The sequence below is a fragment of the Spermophilus citellus genome, assembly GCF_964194105.1.
Source record: "Spermophilus citellus genome assembly, chromosome: 7".
Taxonomy (NCBI): Eukaryota; Metazoa; Chordata; class Mammalia; order Rodentia; family Sciuridae; genus Spermophilus; species Spermophilus citellus.
The window spans coordinates 133,514,775-133,531,546 of record NC_138188.1 but is presented as its reverse complement, the minus strand read 5'-3'; positions in this window follow the sequence as shown (position 1 = coordinate 133,531,546).

Below are 16,772 nucleotides of genomic sequence, written 5' to 3'. Positions count from 1 at the left end.
TGTATTTAGACATGTTTTACAAACATGGAGTACAACCATTCCAATTAGGATCCTGTTCTTGTGATTGTACGTAATGTGAAGTTACACTGGTCATGTATTCATTTATGAGCAAAGTTATGTCCAATTAATTCAACTGTCTTTCCTATTCTTATCCCCCCACTTCCTTTCATTTATTCCCCTTTGTCTAATCTAATGAATTTCTACTCTTTCCCTCCCTATCCTTCGTTGTTGTGGATTAGCATGCACATATCAGAGAGAACATTCAGCTTTTGGTTTTGAAACTAGCTTATTTCACTCAGCATGATATTTTCCATTTTCATCCATTTAACAGCAAATACCATTCTGCTTCTTATATAAAAACCTTATAGAAAGAGACAATTATTTGTATTAACTTTGTCAATATTCACTCTTGATAATTATGTGAGTAGTGAAATAGACATATATTTTTCTACTTTGCCAAAATGCAATATGAACATGTAAAATTTATCACATTATGTACTAACACATGCAGATGTTGGATACAGACAAAAACAAGCAAATTACATACGTACTATAAAATATGTCTTTTGTGCATATTAAAGATAAAACTAGTCATTTTAAGTTATTTTTAATTTTATTTTAACTGATAAATAAAAACTATACATTCTAAAGGAGTGTGGTGTAATGTTGCAATAAATGTATAGACTCTATAATGTTTAAATCAGGTTACAATTATTTATGTCCTTAAACTTTATCATTTATTGATGAGGAAAACTTTCAAAATGTTCAGTAAAATAAGCCAGGCATAGAAAGGCAAGTATTCCATGATCTTACTTATATGTATAATATAAAAAATTGATTTCATAGAAATTGAGAAAAAACTGCCTTGAGGTTATAAAATTTTTCTTAACTATTTGATATTTTTAAATTATTTTTTATGTTCCAAAGACATTACTATAGAAAAATATTAACTTCAAACCCTCATTAATTTAAACCTGACATTAATAATTTTATTTCACCATAACCTGATAAAACATTGTTACACTGATTTTTTTGGGGGGGGGGCGTGTAACAGGGATTGAATTCAGTGGTACTTGCTCACTGAACCATATCACCAACCCTATTTTGTATTTTATTTAAAGACAGAGTCCCACTGAGTTGCTTAGCACCTCACTTTAGCTGAGCCTGGCTTTGAACTCACCTCAGCCTCCCAAGCCATTGGGATTACAGGCACTGCCATGCCCGTCTGATTATTTTTTCAAATATGAAATCAAACTTATATTTCCAGGATAATTTCAACATGGTTCTCATTCACTATTATTTATAGTACTGGATTTGATTGACAATAATTTTGTGGGATATTATACTTATGTTGATAAAGACTATTTAGTGTTTTCAATTTGCTTGTAATGTCATTTTCTTCTAATCATTAGGTTGGTCTCAATATAAGGGGGGTTATTTATTCCTCCTCCATTTTGTAGAAATTTTTAAGTATTATTTCTTCTTTCTATGTTTTGTAGAATATTCTTTTGAGTTCAGTTATTGCTGAGTTTTATTATAGGAAAGAGTAACTATGAGCACCTTTTTAAGAGCTATCGGGCTATTCAGATCAGTTCTTCATGAGTGGGTTTTGATATTTATATCTTTAAGGAATTCTATTAATTTTATTTGTATTATTTTGACCTAATTTCTTATAACCTTTGTTTCTTTACACGTGTCTATGATATGTAATGATGCCCACTATTCAATATTGAATAATTTTTATATGATAACCTATTAATATATCACACCTCCCAAATGTTTAATAGGCATCTCAAACATATTATGATCCAAATAGTGTTCTTAATACACAACCCTCTTTAATAAACCGTACCTGCCTTTGAGTACTTGTAACATTATCTAGTCAGTTTCCCAAACCATAGTTTTATGTTCCTTCATTTTTCCTTTTCCAATTAAATTTCATATACAATTATTCAACAGATATTGCTGTATTTTCATTAATAAATATTTCTACCATCTCTCCAGTTTAATGTTAGCACATAAACCTTTCATTCTATTCTCTCTCTCCCTCTCTCTCCCCAGCTCCCCTTTCATTGTGTCTATGCCCTGCTAATTCTAGCAGTTTTAATCCCCTGTGTGTCTGTTTTTGTCTCCCCGATACAGAGTACTGCTAGGCTTTGTTTAGGTTTTCCCTCTCTGTGCCATGGATTGGCAATTGTTTCTGAGCTATTAGATTAGAACAGTCATAGAGTTCACCTCATTTGGATCCATTTTCTTTGGTACTGTAAAATTGTGCAACATTTCAGTGCTTGAAACGTTGTTGTATATATTATAGTCAGTTTTCTAGCTCTTCATGGCAAAAAGATTGTTGTTAGAAGTTAATCTTTCCTAGGCATAAATAGATACCTCATCATTATTTTCGCCTATATTTTTGTAGAACATATAATCCTAGATTGATAATTCTCCCTGCCCCCCAAATAATTGAACATTCTTTCTATTTTCTTCTGCCTTACAGTTTATTTCTTCAGTTATTCTATTATTCTTTATATCTGCAGTTATTCTATTTTTCTTCTCTCTTCATTTTTTCTCTTGTTCTTCTTTTACTTTTTTCTCTGGTGTTCAGCAGTTGAATCAGCATGTGCCCTGGTGTGATTTTCTTAGTTTTCATCTTGTTTGTAGTTTATTCCTTATAGCTCTGTAATTACACTTTTAATATAATTTAGAAAATGCTAGTGATTTGCTCTTCAGATTAATTTTCTATCTTCTCACTTACTACTCTTTCTTTTGGACTTCAAAAGTCAATCTTTGGTCTTTTCATATTGGTCTTTATTGTTTCCAAGGCTGTTTGTTTATTTATTTACTGTTCCCTTTGTGTTTTTTCTTTCTTTTTCTTTTTCTTTTCTTTTTCTGGTTCTGCCATATACTTCAGTTGGTTAAACATAGGAAATTGCTTATCTACTATTAATTTTATTCTGAAAAAAATTTTACTTAAAATATTATTATACTGTTCCTAAAACTTCCATTCCATTCTAATTTTATTTTTCACAGAACTTCTAATATTCCTATGAACTCTTGAGAATTTTTTGCACTTATAATGATTATATTTTTTTTGTTGTTGAGTCTTTTCTATCCAGTTTTAATGAAGTATGATTAACAAATAAATTTGCATATATTTAAAGCATACAACATGACATCTTGACAAATAAAAATTACATATATTTAAAGGATACAACATGATATTCTTGATACATATTGTATAATGATTACCACAATCTAATTAACATGTCCATTACCTCACATTTATACCATTTAAAGTGAGGAGACAACTAAGTACTATTCCCAGCAAATTTCAAGTGTACAATCCAGTATTATTAACTTAATGTCTGTGATGGTCTCTGGTACTCCATAATCTGATAACTCAAGGTTTGTAGCCTTTTCCAGTATTTCCCTTTTGCTCAATTCCTAGCTCTTGGTAACCACCATTCTAATTTTACTCTTTATTATTATGAGTTTGCCTTTCAGACTTCCCATGTAAGTGATATCAAGCAGTATTTGTTATATTTCATCCCTGATGTATTTTTAGAGACTCTTCTTACCAAATAATTTTTCTACTGTCTTATGGATAACATTTCATTTTTTACATGACTAGTTTAATTGGTTGTCATGTATTATGAATTTCACTAAATTAAATACTGCACTAGTCATATTTCTTTAAAAAGTACAGATCTTGATAGATACAGGGGCACATGCCTGTAATCCCAGCAAATTGGAATGCTGAAGCAGGAGCATCACAAGCTCCAGTGTAGTCAACTTAGTGAGACCCTGTCTCAAATAAAATAGTAATAATATCAATAATAAATGTCTATGAATGTAGTAGTGGAGTTCCCCTGGGGTCAATGCATAGTAGAGAAAAATAAATGAATAAAACTGGTTGCTCTTGGACTGGAAGTTCAATTATGGGTAAATTATCTAGGTCTTCTGACACTTATCTTTAAATTAGTTATTTCAGGTTTTAAAGTCCATAACCTTTAGTGTATTGCTTTCACAGCCCACTAATAAGACAAGTATTTCTAGAGGTCTCTAATGAAGCTTGGGGTTTCAAGAAGAATACATTGCTTATTGGAACTGGAACATCTCCCAGCCATGTTTGAGCTCTGGGAATATTTCAGTTTACAGCATTATGCTCATTTTATGCCCAGCCTCATGGAATTTCATGGTAAAAATATTAGGATTAGTTGTCATTAACCAATTCGAGAAAAGTCCTGTCACATTTATGAAGCTTCTTTTCAATGCAACTCTCTTCCTCTAAAAGCCTGCAAAAATGCTGGACACCTCACCTTTTTGAACTCTTCTGTCTTTTCAAGTTTGTGTGAAAACTTTTTTTTAGTGGGTGGGATGGGGTGGGGGAGGGCTTGTTCTACATGTATCACAAACTGGAAAGTGTTTTTAGTCAGACAGGTAGTAAAAATGTAGAGTTTCCTTCCTTTCTTCTTTTTTTTTTTCCTCAGGGATTGGTTGAATAAAGCCCAGTGACCATCTTCTGATATATCTCCTACAAGATTTGAATTGTTTCTAAGAAAGTGAAAGCTAATTACACTGTTCTACTATGACCAGAAGCATAATTTCTACTAGTTGATTTTCATTTAAGAAATCATTTAACCTCTCTGTGATTTATTTTCCTTATCTTTAGAGTTTGGTTAATAATATATACCTTATAAAGTGTTATTGCCTTTATTACCAGGTACACTAAAGATCAGATAACCATGAAACTTTTTTATTATTTTTACCCATTAAAGTGTTCTTTTTCTCCAAACTATCAAATCATTAGAGAGACAGCTGTAAGGACATACCTATCATTTCATGAATCTGTGTGCACAGGTTTGTTTGAACCATTTGTTAAAATGTTATCATTAGAACAGGAAATATAATCACACAATGTTTCTGTTGCTTTGGCTCTGTAGTAATCCTCAAAAGCTCTTGTGTGAAACAATGAAAGAACATTAAGTGGTGAAATAAAATCAATCAGTGCATTAATCCTCTGATACAGATTAGTTGGATAACATACTTTATGCAGGTATGTTGTGGCTGGAGGAAGTGGATCATTGGGAGTATGGCTTTAGGTTTATATTTTGTCCTTGGCAAGTGAACTTCTCCCTGTGTTTCCTGGATGCCAGGTTCTGAGCTGCTTTTCTCAGCCATGACTTTCCACCATGATGTTCTGCCTCACCTCAAGCCCAGAGCTATAGAATAGGCCATCTACAGACTGAGGCCTCTGAAACCATGAGCCTTGAATAAACTTTTCCTCCTTAACATTGTTTTTTTTATTCTTTTCAGTTTTTTTTTGTCTCAGTGATGAAAACCTAACTAAAATAATGCCATAACGCCTGACATGTGCTTGTCTCTGTCACTACAAGTAGCCCCCTCTTCTATCACAGCCAAGGTTTTATTCTTGTAAACATCCTTACCTAAATCATCTCAGTCCCCCTTTTGCTTGTCCTCTTAAGTCCATTTACTGGAAGTATATACCTGCAATTACCAGATTTTCAGTTCTCATTCATCTCTTCCCAGAATATTTGCTCCATATCCCAGGATTAACTGGCTGTCAGAGATTACTCCCTTACCTCCAGACATGCCAACCTGAAGTCATTTTTTCATCTCCATTTAAGTTTAATTGTAAGTAGTTCATTAAGTACCATTTCTGTTTTCTATCTCTGCTATTCAAACATCTCTTTTTCATTCTCCTTAACAAACCACATTCGTTTTAAAAATCTTGCTGTATGTCAATATAATTAACATTGTTTCTTTTTACTGTCCCCACCTAAGTCCTGGTTACTCCTCATAAGTGCATATAATTGGAGTATTCAACTGCTGTAGCCACTGACACAAATTTTGAATTATTAATCCAATCTTTCTTATCAATGTGACCAGTCATCCCCATAGTGTTAACAATTTATTCATTCGTGTTGAATTTAACTATTTCCACTCTTCTCATTGTATCTATTATAGTTTAGTTATATTTTTATGCTTTTCTCTAATAATTTCCTTTCTGGTTTATTCTTCTCTTGTAGTAAATGTAATATGTTCTAGAGCTTTCTTTATTCTCTTTACTCTGTTGAATTCACCCAGATATGTGACTTTATATATCAATCTAGGCTTATACCCATTTATCTCTCCAATTTCAATATCTCTCCTAAACTTAAACCTCATATGACAAACTACTAGATGAAAGAATGAATATAATAGGCATTTCATAAATAATGTTACCAAAATAAAGATCTTAATTTGCAATAATCTTTAAGTAACTACTGTGTTATCTAGACTTCCTAGATAACACAGTAATTTATCTGCAACATTGAAATTTAGCAGTTGAAACCAAAGATGTGTCATTCTTATTATCCCCTTTCTCATTATAATCCATATCCAATTATTCAACACATTTTCTTATTTTAACATTGATTTGTATTTCCTCTTTGACAAAAATCATATTATATTTATCTTCATAATCTGAATGACCACAATTATTTACCCAGTTAGTTTCCTGGTTTCTCATTTTCTTTTCCCATATTTCAGTCTCACTGTACAACTATAGAGCTTTCCCTACCTTCCCTGGTGGAACATTCAACTACAAATACAGTGACAAAGGTTTTCTTCCAAACCATGCAAATTTTTTTCCAATTGCTGAGTTTTTGCACTTGCTTTCTCTAAGCCTGAGGGACACTTTTCTTGACTCTAGGTTATGAACTCTATTCATATTCATATTTATTTTACTCCTGGGCTAAAATGTTGGACACTTTTGAGTAAGCCTTATTTTACCAACCCATGTAGTAGGAATTAACTCTTCAAGAACCATCATGGAGAGAGGAAGAACACAGTAGAAACACAATAAGTGCAGAGAATGTCATAGATGATGGGTTTGTGAAACCATCACAACAAAATGGCCAAGTGTAGAATGTTAAGAAAAGATTAGGTGGATTTGGCAAATAGGCCCATCGTGACTTTGTACTGAGTTTTGATTTTGAAGAGAGGATGTGTATAAATACCTTCAGGTTTTAACCTTCCAGATTAACAAAGGCTTCCTAGAAAAAAAAAATTGATGAGCTTTCTGGAGAATTAAATAAAATGTAATTTCTAGAATTATACATTCTCCTGACGAGATAGATCAGATGATTTTTAAATTTATCTACTGGTTGTTATTCTTATGAACAAAACTGGAAACTCTTATGCCAAATCATTATAAAATTATGATTTTAGACAAAAGTTACCATGTTGCAATCTTTGTTACATATAGGAAAACTAATGGAGCAGTATAAAGAAAAAATGACAAAAATAAAAACAGAACTGTTCTTAAGGAAAACCCTTATTAGAAAACCCTTCTTTACTATCATTTTAACGTAGAGTGAAATAGTCTATCATTTATTATGAATACATATGGGAAATCTATGTTTCAGATTTTGTTCATGTAGAGATTAGTCTCAATTCTATAATAAAAATTGAATTTAATAATAAAAAAATAATTAATTCTTCAACACTTGTTAACATATTGTCTATACTTGATTTAAAATTGTTATCATCTGATCTTATGTTATCTATTATATAATCAAATATATTCTTTTTATATAGCTTGTATGTTCCTTAAAGAAGTGGCAATTGGTCTGCCAGGATTAACAAAATATTCCTAGGACATATAACAGTGCATATTAAAGAATCCTTAATATTTGTTGAATAAGTGAATAACAAAAATTCAGGGTAAAAAAGGAAATTACATTTCTAAATGACCTAATATCTCTCTCAATAATTGCAGCTTTATCTGATTTAGAATACAGTGAAATGCCTGTGTAACACCAAACCTTCAACCTTGAAGAACTTATCAGAAAACTGTCCTATAGGCTTAAGTTTTCATTAGAAGACTCTCCATAGACTTATCATGATCTGATACTAGAAATAATCTGTGAACCCTAAAAGATGGATCTTTTTTCCATATTTTTTCTTTTTAGGCTTCTTTCCTTAGTTCTGCATACTAGTGTTCATATTATGTCTCTCATATGGATACCGCTCTCCATAAACAAAACTTCCATTTTTAAGAATGTCAATTTATGAATTAAATACTTGGCATGGCCATTCTAAATTTGACCACCTGCCATGGACACCAAGTGAGTTGATCCAGTTTTTACATACTTATGTATAAATTTCTGAAATCCTTTTGTTATGGATGTGGATTAGTTTTCTGGGCCCATATTCATGCTTTCCTTCATGTATCCACCAGGCTCATGTTCCAATTTCTAGTATTCTTTCTGTGCTTAAGCTCACCAGAATCATGAGCCAGACATATAGATACATATATGTATGTATGTGTGTGTGTGTGTTTGTGTGAGTGTGTGTATATATATATATGTATATATATATATATGTATGTATATATATATATATGTATATATATATATATGTTTTTAACAGCATTTATTTAAAAACTTTCATTTGAGTTGTTATTAGTTTTAATTGAATAAGTAGCCTCCTGCATGATATAATTTAGAGTGTGTTGAAAAGTGCTCCTTCTTCCAAGCATTGTTCTGTTGGCCTATCATAATGTTTTAGAATATTCACATGAAGTTTGATATGAATACCTTGATAAATATTTTTGATAAAATCAGAATGAGGAAACTGATGTAACACAAATATGCTACCCTGAGAAAGCAAAGTAATAAACCGCATCCAGTTTTTAATCCTGCGCATTCAAGGGCCAAAGGAGACCAAGCATGTATACAATATGTAGCATTGCCTATAAGTAGAACAAAAGACTCACTCTAGTTCCAACTTACTTAACAATTTCTTACATTTATTATCATGAGCAACAAAATATGAGTAAAAGTCTGTCATCTACATAAGTTATCCAGTATCTATATTAGATATGCATTTTATTATTCTAATTTAAATATTTACTACAGCAGGGATTTATCAAATTAAGTGATTCTGGTTTTCCTAATTTTAAAATATTTTAATAAAAAACTAATCATAATATAACTGTAATTACTAGAAAATATACATTTTTAATTATTATTATTATTTTTAATATTGGCAGTTTGGTTTGTGCATTTGAGATTTCAAAAATACCAGCTGAGGCGGCCATGTGTTGTGGGATTCTGCCTATAGGTCTCAGACAGCATAGTTTTTTTATGGCATCTTGTTTTTGTTGTTATTGTTGTTGTTAGTCATAACCAAATGAACATTTAACAGTGTACCAGAATTGTGAGACACTAGAGAAAAAGGGGGAAAATCAAAAACAACTTGGAGCCTACCCAACCAATTAAAATAACTAAAGAGCTTTTAGTTTTGAAAAATTTGCTCTAGGGAAAATGATAGTGTTCTCTGGAAGCTTAAAGTGAAATCATATTCTGCTAGCTCCCAAACACATAATAATAATGTTGTTAATGAGATATATTGTCACAATCTGGAGTGTGTGTGTGCATGCATATGTGTATGTGTTTGGTTTCAGAAATAATTGCTTATTAAAAATTCATACAAACTCTGTAGTCTGCAGATTCAGAGTGAGTCTCTATATGGATCCATAAACTAGTACTTTACTCCTTTGTAGATCTAACTCTCTATTCATTTGTTTTTATTGTTAGGTTCCAAGTACTTCAAAAATTAAGAAAAACAATTTTATAATTTTGAACATTTGATTTTGCTTCTTTTGCTGTTTGTGTACAAATGAATATCCACTTATGTAATTTTATATTTCAAGTTTCTCTTAATTCCTACAGACTTGAGAATTTTAAAACAATTCAAAATATAGAAAAGTAAAATTCCTCAGGGTATTTTTCCAACTTTAATTGAATCAATTAAAATATGATATTCTCAAATTAATAATCATATTACTATAAGCTTTGACACTCGTTAAACCAAGGTGAACAAAGATAAAACATGATGGGAAAGGTTTGGCAAAATTGAAGTTGACTTAGCACCTAAGAAGATTTATTTCTAAGAAGGCAATGTTTGTTTGAAAGTTTGTCTGTCAGGGTCCAGTGGCTCATGCCTATGAATCCCAGTGACTCCAGATGTTGAGGCAGGAGGGTGGTGAGTTCTAAGCTAGCCTCAGCAATTTATCAAATTCCTAGGCAACTCAGTGATAGCTCTCTCTAAATAAAATACAAAAAAGGGCTGGGAATGTGTTTAAGTTTAGTGTCCTGGGTTCTATGCCCCATACCTTCACTGATCATGTCATCCTATTCTATTTGCTGATTTTACTTGCATTTCTAGAAACAATGATTGATTATATCAGATTTGTTTGATTATATAGTGTAAAAAAGATCAAATTTTAAGCTAAGCGATTGATTCATTTTGTTATCATACAATATAATCTGCCCCGAACTAAATTGTTAAATTTGTCTGAATTCTATAATTTTAGAACATTTCAGTGATCATAAATTTCATAGTGTATACATGTGATGTATGTTTGCATTTCTTGAAATATACCAGTTCTATATTTCCCATTTCTATTTTCATGAATTAATCCAAATTCCTGTTACTTCATTACTTTCTGGAAATCTTACATTATAGGTCCTATGGTAAAGTTATAACTCACGATTACAGACTTTTACCAAGTATTTATGACACTGCATTTTACATATTCTCTCTTTATTCTACTTACATTTTTAGTGAGTATAGAATTATTATTTATACTTTTATTTTAAGGGGAGGTAAATCCTTTTTAGTCGTTATTTATTTAATTCTTAATAAGAAGCAGAAATCTTTGTACTGCAGTAAGAAGAATTCAAATTCACACTAGCCTAAGCAAAGGGAATACTTACTATGTTTGATATGGAAGTTCAAGTATTTCAGACAAGGATGGACTTATTAACTCAGAAGATATTAATAGGCCCTTCATTATTTTCCACTTTGTGCCTATTCTTTCCTTTGTCTCATTATATCTATGTCAAACTAAGCATTAATTTACTCCACACCACCAAGGCAAAGTGACCACCAGCATTCCCATAGGGGAAAATAAATAGAAAGACAATGATGATATTAAAAGCACAAGTTGTCTAGCATTTTTCAGAATCTCTTGATTTCATCAAGTTATCCTATCTTATAAGCCAAGAAAGGAATATATGCTCTCCTACTATTCATTTACCAGTTCAAGAATAGTACTTTTTATGTAGGAGTGTGATATGGCTTGGGAAGTATTTCACTTTGGGAAAAATAAACAAAGAATTTATCAGCAGGATAGCAACCTGTTTTTTGTTTTCATTTGGGTCATCTGTAAAGAAAAAACAACCTGGTGAAATTTCCATCTATGAACCTATTATTAAAGACATTTGTTTATTACAAACCTTATTTGTTTTTGATGAACAATTTGCATGTAGTTCTGAGTCACCTCATGAAAAATTCTCCCACTATCAATCTTTGTCCAGCTCAAGATGTGAATCATCTTACATATTTCATTCAATCAATAGCCACATTGTGATGAGATCTACTGTTTCAGTATTACAATGTTGTGTTCAAGTGACTTTTATTCTACTTAATAATTGTCCCAAAGTATAAGAACAGTGATGCTGGCAATTTGGATATGACAGAGGAAACCTTTAAAATGCTTGCTTTGAGAAAATGAGTGTTTATGATGGGTATATATATATAGGAAAAGAGCAAAGTATATGTAGAATTAGGTACTGTTGTGGTTTCACATATCAGCTTTGGGTCTTAGAATGTGTCCTCCATGGATATAGTGGGACTACTATATACTCAAAGAATGTTAACATAGAGATATTTAACAGAAAAAAAAATTTTGTACAGAGATATAGTAGATACATATATTTAAAATGAAAAACTCACTTAAAACAATTTAATTGCTAAATATTATAAGAAGATAGATGTGTATAACTGAGAATATAATTCAACATAAATTAATGTTTTAGACATCAACAAGTCTAATGCTTTATTTTTACTTAAAATAATACCCAATAGGATCCACTTAGCATTTTAATAATATATTTTCATTTGGTGTTGACTTTTTAACGGGCATCTGTTTGAATTTAACAGGAAAAAATTTTACATCGCTATAAAAGATGTTCTCATAATCTTAACATGAAAAATTAATATTAGAATTTGGTAGTAGACTTTCATATCCCTGATTGAATAATATTGAATTATTAAAATATGTACAGTCCCATCACAATAAAATTATGAGCCAAATGACCTTTTTTTTGCAATGTTGGTTGCCTGTGCTTTCATTTTGACTTGATTTGTGAAAAGATCTGTTTCTAATTGTAAGATCTTGGCTACTTCCTAAGCAGGCCTTTGGTTTAAGAACAGCCCTAAAGAGCATGAAAGTTTCAAATCATCACTTTAATGACTGCTGCAGAGAATTCACACCTAAAACTTTACTTAAAAGGAGGGTGAAAGAAAAATTTACCCCCCCACTCATTTATTTATTTATTTTTAATTGGTGTTTTCTAAATATACATAAAATCAAAATTTCCTTTGATACATTTATATATGCATTTAAGAAGATTTTACTAATTCATTTTACATTTCTTTTGGAGAAACTTAACTAGATAAAAGCAAACATTAAGCTCCAATGTTGTTAATTTTTTTAAAAAAATGTTTTTTTTTTATTTTATGATTTCACCCTTTAATTTGGCCTTTGGATACAACTGCATGCAGGCCACCCTTAGGGAGGAGCCCTCACTGCCCAGCACAGAATCTTCCCTGTGTGACATTTTCTAGACACGTGATGGACCATTTGACTTTTGAAGTTTACAGCAAATAATCTTATTTGTAGTTTCTAACCCTCTCCCTTTATCCATACTTCCGCCAAATGTACATGAGTTTATAAACATAAAAATAATTTGAAAGGTCCTGTAGAGGCTCCCCTTGTCTCTGCTGGACATTTCACATTCCTGGTGGCTGTTCTCGACCTATTCTAGATTCTTCAGCACCTCCAAGTTCAAACACCTGACTGTCTCTTCTATGTCCATGAAAGAGAGATTCTTCAGCACCTCCAAGTTCAAACACCTGACTGTCTCTTCTATGTCCATGAAAGAGCCTGAGGTCACAGGCTTGTAGCAGTGGCAGCTTTACCTCCCATCATTGTTCTGGCTCAAGTGATTGTGAACTTCTAAAATTATGAAAAATTTCTGTTTTTTTAAATGTATAAGCAAATGAATATATGCACGTGTGTGTTTACTGTATTGATGAATTTAAGAATTTCCTGACAACGTGTTGTAGCAATCTACCATAGATATTTTCTGTAATGCCTGCCTTAGAAAACTGTGAAATTTAATAATAATGTGGGGGTAGCGGGCGATTTCTCCTCACGGAGCGAAGCAGTACTTGGTCGGCGGACCGCCCAGTGGATGGAGTCTGGGACGCGCCCGAGTTAATTAGCCGCGAGGTACCAGAGAGGGATTACAGCGAAGCGGATTCTGCAGGCTCCTGCCAGTGGCACACTAGCCGCGCTGAGTGCTGAATTCCAGCTTTGAAATACAGGAGAGAATCGGTCCAGTTCGTTTCCCGACACCGGTCGGAACACGCAGGAGAACTGCAGCCGCCATCATGGAGAGCTGACGCAATCATCCCTGTTTTCTACGATCTCAGCTCATTCAACTACAGAACAGGTGATTCCAGGCTGGTATTTGCCTGAGTCGCGCAGACAGATCACTCAGGCTCGGGATTGGAAACTCTGAGGAGAATACTCTTCAGGCCTCACCCCTGGCAAGGCGGGCGCCGGGCTTTGAGCAGCCAGATTCTAGTTCCCCGGGTTGCTTTGGCCCAGGGCGGGAGATCCTTCTTGGCCCGGGGCTACGGAACCCGCGGCGACTGTGTCTTTGGCCCTGCCCCAGTCTGAGCGTACACTGAGCTGGGAGAGGTTGGAGCTGCCAGGCCCGGGCGGGGGCCGCCTGGGCCTGAGGCTGGGGTACCTCTGTGGAGCCTGCTCCGAGCAGAGTGTGGCAGGGATCGGAGAGGCTGGGTTCGTGGCTGCTTGAGCCCAGGGCCGCGGAGCCTGCGGGGACCGCGAGCTGAGGCCAGCCACAAGTGAAACTTGCGACGAGGGGCAGCGGGACTCTGTCTCCTGGAACAGTTTTGACCCGGAGCTGGAGAGCCCGCGGGAAGTGTGTCTTAGACTCTGCTCCCAGGGGAGCGTACACCGAGCAGGGAGAGTTTGGTGCGGCCAGGCTTGGGCACCTAGCAGGGAGAGTCTGGTGCAGCCAGGCTTGGGCTCCCGGGACGGCACTGGCCTGGGATTGGGGAACCCGCGGCGGTTGCCCTGAGGAGCCTGCTCCTAGCAGAAAGTGGCGGGGATCTGAGAGACCGGCTCCTGGCTCCCAAAGCGGCTCTGGCTCACGGTTGGGGATCCTACAGGGACTGCTTCTTGTTCCGGGTCCTGCTGGGTGCTGCGGGGGCCTGGAGGGCAGAGTGGAGCTGCCTCCTGTGCCCAGAGCAGGCTAAGGGTCCCGCCGGTGTGGTATCGTGACACCCCAACTGCAGCTGGGGCCAAGGAGAGTAGCCGCCCACGTCTGGAACAGGACCAGCGACCCGACGGCAGGGTAGCCAAGTCAACCCACTTGGAGTAGAGGCCGTGAAGAGCTGCCGTCTGACCCTGCAAGGTAGGCAGTCCTGCGTCCCACTGGCAGGACAGGCTCGGCAGCCGGCCAGTGTAGTGGACGAGTAGCATCGAGGCAGTCACGTCACACTGGTTGGAGTGGGGGTTGAACAGAGCCGCCGCCAGCATCCGGAAGGAGCCCAGAGACCCGTTGGAGAGGCAGTTAGGTACCCCCACTGGGAGTGGGGGTTGAGCAGAACTGCAGCCCAGGCCCGCAGGGTGGGCAGATCTGAGACCCACCGGCGGATCAGGCTTGGAGGCCGACCAGCGTGGTAGACACGTCACATCAATTGGAGTAGGGGTGGAGAAGAGCTGCTGCCCACGTCCGGATCAGGACCGACGATCCGAAGACGTGGTAGGAACGTCACCGCAATTGGAGTGGGGGCAGAGTAGAGCAGCCACCCGTGCCCACAGGGCGGGCAGACCTATGACCAACCAGCGTAGTATATAGATCACCCTGATTAGAGGAGGTTCACAGCCACTACCCGCCCTACAAGAGAGATATCCCAAATATACAAGAGCAACAAAAATAAACAGGGGGAAAAATTTCAAAAACACAACAGTTTCACGAAGCAGAAAGAAACGCAAGCAACATGAAAAGACAAGGAAAGAAAGGACCACAAGCAATGCAGGTCAACTCAACCCTAGAAGAGGTAATAGCTGCAACAGATGGAATGTCAGATAAAGAGTTCAGGATATACATGCTTCAGATGATCTGGACTCTCAAGGAAGACATGAGACAGCAAAATCAGACAATGAAAGATCACATTGACAAGGAACTACAGAAACAAATCCAGGAAGTAAAAGATCAATTTCACAGGGAGTTAGAAGTAATAAAGAACAAACAAATAGAAATCCTAGAAATGCAGGAAGCAATAAACCAACTTAAAACCTCAATTGACAATACTACCAGCAGAATAGATCACTTAGAAGATAGAACATCAGACAATGAAGACAAAGTATTTCAACTTGAGAAGAACATAGACAGTTCAGCAAGACTGCTAAGAAACCATGAGCAGAACATCCAAGAGATATGGGATAACATTAAAAGGCCAAACTTAAGAGTCATTGGGATACAGGAGGGCACAGAGCTCCAAACCAGAGGAATGAACAACCTATTCAATGAAATAATACGAGAAAACTTCCCAGACTTGAAGAATGAAACAGAATCCCATATCCTAGAAGCCTACAGGACGCCAAAAGTGCAAAATCATAAGAGATCCACACCTAGACACATTATAATGAAGATGCCCAACATACAGAATAAGGAGAGAATTTTAAAAGCTACAAGAGAAAGAAAGCAGATTACATTTAGGGGCAAACCAATCAGGATAACAGCTGATCTCTCAACACAGACTCTGAAAGCTAGAAGATCCTGGAATAACATTTTTCAAACACTGAAAGAAAATGGGCTCCAACCAAGAATCGTGTATCTGGCGAAATTAAGCTTCAGGATGGAAGATGAAATTAAAACCTTTCACGATAAACAAAAGTTAAAAGAATTCGCAGCTAGAAAACCATCTCTTCAAAAAATCCTTGGCAAAACATTACAGGAAGAGGAAACTGAAAATAACATTGAAAACCATCAGTGGGAGGTAGGACAGTAAAGGGGGGAAAGTAACCAAAGAGGAAAACTAATCAGGTTTAGTAACATAAATAAACAAATATGACTGGAGGAACAAACCTAATCTCAATAATAACCCTAAATGTTAATGGCTTAAACTCACCAATTAAGAGACACAGGCTAGTCGAATGGATCACAAAACAAGATCCAACAATATGTTGCCTACAGGAGACGCATTTGATAGGAAAAGATATACATAGACTGAAGGTGAAAGGCTGGGAAAAATCATTCCACTCATATGGACTGCGGAAACAAGCAGGAGTGTCCATACTCATATCAAACAAAATAGATTTCAAGCCAAAATTAATCAAAAAGGATAAAGAGGGACACTGCATACTGCTCAAGGGAACCATACACCAACAAGACATAACAATCATAAATATATATGCCCCAAACAATGGTGCACCTACGTTCATCAAGCAAACTCTTCTCAAGTACAAGAGTCTAATAGACCACCATACAATAATCATGGGAGACTTCAACACACCTCTCTCACCACTGGACAGATCTTCCAAACAAAAGTTAAATAAGGAAACTATAGATCTCAACAAAACAATTAACAACCTAGACTTA